Source organism: Triticum urartu, chromosome 6 (genome assembly GCF_003073215.2).
Source record: "Triticum urartu cultivar G1812 chromosome 6, Tu2.1, whole genome shotgun sequence".
Classification (NCBI taxonomy): domain Eukaryota; kingdom Viridiplantae; phylum Streptophyta; class Magnoliopsida; order Poales; family Poaceae; genus Triticum; species Triticum urartu.
In genome coordinates, this window is record NC_053027.1 from 482,216,120 (window position 1) to 482,222,483 (window position 6,364).

Here is a 6,364-nt window from a genome sequence, read left to right on the forward strand (position 1 = left end):
ACGGGGGGAGGGCGGCGTTGCTGGGCGGATGTGGAGGCGGCGGCAGCTGGAAGAGTCGCCGGAAAAAATGGACGACGGCTTCGGCGACGGAGGAGGCGGGAGTAGTGCTTTGTTGACCGTAGGGTGAGACGGGAGGCCAATGTGTCATAGACCAGCGGGCCTGGGGACAGGAGTAGGCGAGCGCATACGTCCGTCGCGTGTCTGCACCGACGCAATTCAGGTTCAAAAATAGGTTGGGAATGGGTCGTCCGCGGACGAAAAACGGATGCGCGTCCATTTAAATCGACACATTGGACCGTTTTTTGTGTCCGCGCCGATCCAAATGAACAGACACGAACGAAATAGATCGTCCCGTTGAAATTACTTTTATCATCATCGTTGCTGCGCCGCCGACGGTTTCATATCGCGCGGAAGTGGAGAGGACGTGTAGAAGGAGGGAGCATAGAGTCTTTTCTTTTTGAGGGATTGAGCATGGAGGTGGTTCTCCTGCTCCGCGCGGTCACTCTCGTTAGGGCCGGCCCATATCTGGGATAGCCAGCACTACCACCAATATAATAAGTATTGCGCACACAAGAGCTATGTCTCGCGGAAGCAACTAGTTAACAAGCGCTCATAATGATCACTTGCGGGTAGGCTGAGAGCGTCCGCTCTCAGCCACCGTCACGTGTCGCGCTCTGGGTGCTTTTTCTGGATTTTTTTTTCTAAACGTGTCTTCGGCTTTTTAAGTGGGTTTTTTTTCGGCTTTCCGGCTTTTCACAGGTGTTTCTTAGCTTTTGGACCAAAAAAACGTTTGTGCGAGAAAAAGTGTTTTATTTTGCTTTCTCAAAAGACATGGTTTTTTTTTCGCGAGAGTCACGGCCGTGCCTCTTGAAAACGGAAAAATATGCCTTTTGTTTTTTTTCTTCCGTGAGAGGCACGGCCGTGCCTCTCGGAAACGGGAAAAAAACGTGTTTTCTGTTTTTTCTGCCGCGAGAAGCATGGTTTTGCTTTTGATAAGGCAGACCGAGCCTTTCGGAGGAAAAAAAATCATTTTTTATACTGTTTTCTTCCGTGAGAGACATTGTTTTACTTTCGCGAGAGGCACGACTGTCTCTCGAAAAAAAAACGTATTTTCAGTTTTTTTTCCTTGCGCAAGGGGCATGGTTTTGCTTTCGCGCGTGGTACGGCCGTGCCTTTTTCGGAAAGTGAAAAAAACCGTGCTCCCGGTTCGGTTTTTTTGTCTGATTTTTTTCTTTCTGTTTTTTTTGAAAAAAATTCATCAAAATATATCAACATGGGATCTTGCTTAAAGATCTCGACGCGATGAATTCAACGGTAAAAACGGTTCAAAATTTGGACGCACAGTTTAAGAGATAAAACATTTTGAATAAATGGATCTGAAAAAAAAGAAAAATTCTTTGGTTGCAACAAGTGGTGCCCGTGCATCGCACCACTTGTTACAACCTGAGAAAGTGGGAGTGATCTTTGTAAAGAATACTCCTCAATTAGTGATTTCGATGTCTCGCCTACTGCGATGCTGACAATAGGATGGGTCGTCCCAAATATAATGTGTTTAGGCGGTTTTGCACCGGTCCATGGACCCTTCCGCCAGTTTTGGGAAGATTCATTGTATTTTTTCTCTTTTACATATTTTTGTGTTTTTTATTTCTTCCAAATACACATTGTATTTTTCTTAATATGAGTATTTTTTTAGCGATGAACATTTTCTAAATACATGATAAACATTTTAATACATGTTTAAATATTTTATGAATAATTATAAATATTTTTCAAATAAACCTTGAATATTTTTTGATACATGTGAAACATTTTTCAGATACACATTAAACAATTTTAAAAATACATGATAAATAATTTTCAAATACACATTGAACCTTTATTAAATACATAGTTTACATTTTTGTGTACGCATTGAACATTTTCAAAGTACATGATGAACATTTTTGAATACATGTTTACTATTGTTTTTTGAATACATGTTAGACATCTTATTATAAATACACGCCAGATATTTTTTGGATACATGTGAATTTATTCTTTAAATTGTACAAACATTTATTACACTGCATGAACATTTCTTAAACTTGTGATCATTTATCAAAAAATGTGATGAACAATATTTTCTGAATGATATGATTTTTTTTACAAATGAAAGGAACACATTTTTGTATTACATGCACATATTTTAATGCATGTTGAACTTTAAAAAAATGCAAGTTAAGATGAAATCTATACCTACTAATAAAGGAAAGTGATATTTTTGGTTTGGTCCGTCATGTATATTCTACAAAAATCCTTGATATTTGTGAGAACCAACCCACAATCCCCTCGTCCATCTACCATTGCCCGTGTTTGGTCTTTCATATGTTCGCAGTTGCACGTGTGTGGTCTTTCGTATGTTCACACCACGCTAATCTCCGTGGTTTCCTGATCCGAGCTTGAACAAGGACATCCAAAGGCGCTAATTCCCCTCGAAGCCATCGTCGCATCGGAACAGAGAAGCCTCAGCTAGAGCACTTCGTGCACTCGCCGTTTACCATGGCGACGTGTGGAGGATACAGCCAGTAGAACCTAGTATATACAAAAAGAAAAGTAAAAAGAACAAAAAACAACAAACGAAGCAAAGCAGCAGCTTCCGACTGCGCCGCCCCACTAGAACATCCCTTGAGGTGATCGTTTGTTTGTTATTGCACAAGGTGAGACCAAGACGCAACCTACTACACAAGAAAACTTATTTTGGTCAGTTATCAACGAATTTTTTTGAAAATGTTAATAAATATTAAAATGTGAAAAATTAAAAAAAGTTTTTCCAAATTTCTAAATATGTTCATGATTTGAAAATTTTGCCCCAAATTTTATAAATGGTCACGAATTTTAAAACATGTTCACATTTTTTGAAATAATTTCATGAATTTTAAAATGTTCAAGAAAATTTAAACCCATGAACAAATGAATAAAAAAAGAACAAGAAACTACAAAAGAACAAAAGAAAATATGAAAAAATGGACTAAACAGCAGAGAAATCAGATAAAAAACAATAATGGTGAAACAAGGTTTTAGAACCTTCCTAAAACCGGTGATAAAAGAAAGGAAGAAGCCACTGGGATAGTCTATATAGCAAAATGGGCCTCATTTACACACTATCTGGGCCTATCTAAACTTTTCAAGGCTGGTCAGCACAATTAAGGACATAGTGCACACGTCAGCCTACAGAGTAGTAGCAAGCCGGCTATAGGGTTGAGTAGGTCACGCCGGTGATATTGTGCAAAACATGTGACAGGAGCAGTTGGATGACCAACGGTTCTAGAGTGTGAGCGCCGGATAGAACAATCCATCCGATGACTAGAGCTGCCATGGTGCAATGGAGGGGTAGGTAATTTCATTGTCTTCTCTCTTAATTAATATGATCATCTCTTCCGCGGACCTAGAATTCTGAACTGCCTACTATGGTTTAGTTGGTGGTACATAGTTTTTCTCATGGGACCATAACAACTTTAGTTTTGCTTCTTTTTTTTTTGCAAATATAGTCTGATATTATTGGTTGAGTCTATTGGAGCAGTACTTTGCCGAAACCTGGCCACATCAAATGTTCATTACCTGACGTTGTTTGCCGAGAACCACACGTAATAGATATTTCAGTTACACCAACATGTAAGTTAAGCACCATAATATTTCATGGAGTTATGACAAGAGATAGCATGACAAAAAACATTAAATAATGTGACAAATGTGACAAATCTTGACCTTTGGAAAATAGCAATGTGAAAATACTGAAGGAAATATGCCCTACAGGCAATAATAAAGTTATTATTTATTTCCTCATATCATGATAAATGTTTATTATTCATGCTAGAATTGTATTAACCGGAAACATAATACATGTGTGAATACATAGACAAACATTGTGTCACTAGTATGCCTCTACTTGACTAGCTCGTTGATCAAAGATGGTTGAGTTTCCTAGCCATAGACATGAGTTGTCATTTGATTAACGGGATCACGTCATTAGGAGAATGATGTGATTGACTTGACCCATTCCGTTAGCTTAGCACTTGATCGTTTAAGTTTACTGCCATTGCTTTCTTCATAACTTATACATGTTCCTATGATTATAAGATTATGCAACTCCCGATTACCGAAGAAACACTTTATGTGCTACCAAACGTCACAACGTAACTGGGTGATTATAAAGGTGCTTTACAGGTGTCTCCGATGGTACTTGTTGAGTTGGCATAGATCGAGATTGGAATTTGTCACTCCGATTGTCGGAGAGGTATCTCTGGGCCCTCTCGGTAATGCACATCACTATAAGCCTTGCAAGCAATGTGACTAATGAGCTAGGTGCGGAATGATGCATTACGGAACGAGTAAAGAGACTTGCCGGTAACGAGATTGAGCTAGGTATTGAGATATCGACGATTGAATCTCGGGCAAGTAACATACCGATGACAAAGGGAACAACGTATGTTGTTATGCGGTTTGACCGATAAAGATCTTCGTAGAATATGTAGGAGCCAATATGAACATCCAGGTTCCACTATTGGTTATTGACCGGAGACGTGTCTCGGTCATGTCTACATAGTTCTCGAACCCGTAGGGTCCGCACGCTTAAAGTTTTGTGACGATCGGTATTATGAGTTTTTGTGTTTTGATGTACCGAAGGTAGTTCGGAGTCCCGGATGTGATCACGGACATGACGAGGAGCCTCAAAATGGTCGAGACATAAAGATTGATATATTGGAAGGTTATATTCGGACACCGGAAGGGTTTCGAGGGTTACCGGACCACCCCCCCCGGGGGGGGCTTAATGGGCATACATGGGCCTTAGTGGAAATAGAGGGTAGCAAGGGGAGTGTGGGGCGCGCTCTCCCAAGGCCCAAACCGAATTGGTTTAGGGCAAGGGGGGCCGACCCCCTCTTTCCTTCTCCTCCTCTCCCTTTCCTCCCCCTCTCCTACTCCTACTAGGAAAGGAGGAGCCCTACTCTCGATGGGAGTAGGACTCCCCCCTTGGGGCGCCCTCCTCTGCTGGCCGCCTCTTCCCCCTTGCTCCTTTATATACGGGGGCAAGGGGGCACCTCTAGACACACAAGTTGATCATTGATCTCTCCCAGCCGTGTGCGGTGCCCCCCTCCACCATAATCCACCTTGATCATATCATAGCGGTGCTTAGGCGAAGCTCTGTGATGGTAGCTTCATCAACATCATCACCACGCCGTCGTGCTGACGAAACTCTCCCTCGAGCTCTACTGGATCGTGAGTTCGCGGGACGTCACCAAGCTGAATGTGTGCTAAATGCGGAGGTGCCGTATGTTCGGTACTGAGGATCGGTCGATCGTGAAGACGTACGACTACATCAACCGCGTTGTCATAACGCTTCCGCTTAACGGTCTACGAGAGTACGTGGACGACTCTCCCCTCTCGTTGCTATGCATCACCATGATCTTGCGTGTGCGTAGGAATTTTTTTGAAATTACTATGTTCCCCAACAGTGGCATCCGAGCCAGGTTTATGCGTAGATGTTATATGCACGAGTAGAATACAAGTGAGTTATGGGCGATACAAGTCATACTGCTTACCAACATGTCATACTTTGGTTCGGCGGTATTGTTGGATGAAGCGGTCCGGACCAACATTATGCGTACGCTTACGCGAGACTGGTTCTACCAACGTGCTTCGCACACAGGTGGCTGGTGGGTATCAGTTTCTCCAACTTTAGTTGAACCGAGTGTGGCTACTCCCGGTCCTTGAGAAGATTAAAACAACACTAACTTGACGAACTATCGTTGTGGTTTTGATGCGTAGGTAAGAACGGTTCTTGCTCAGCCCGTAGCAGCCACGTAAAACTTGCAACAACAAAGTAGAGGACGTCTAACTTGTTTTTGCAGGGCATGTTGTGATGTGATATGGTCAAGACATGATGCTAAATTTTATTGTATGAGATGATCATGTGTTGTAACCGAGTTATCGGCAACTGGCAGGAGCCATATGGTGTCGCTTTATTGTATGCAATGCAATCGCCCTGTAATGCTTTACTTTATCACTAAGCGGTAGCGATAGTCATGGAAGCATAAGATTGGCGAGACGACAATGATGCTACGATGGAGATCAAGGTGTCGCACCGGTGACGATGGTGATCATGACGGTGCTTCGGAGATGGAGATCACAAGCACAAGATGATGATGGCCATATCATATCACATATTTTGATTGCATGTGATGTTTATCCTTTATGCATCTTATTCTGCTTTGTTTGACGGTAGCATTATAAGATGATCCCTCACTAAATTTCAGGTATAAGTGTTCTCCCTGAGTATGCACCGTTGCGAAAGTTCGTCGTGCCGAGACACCACGTGATAATCGGGTGT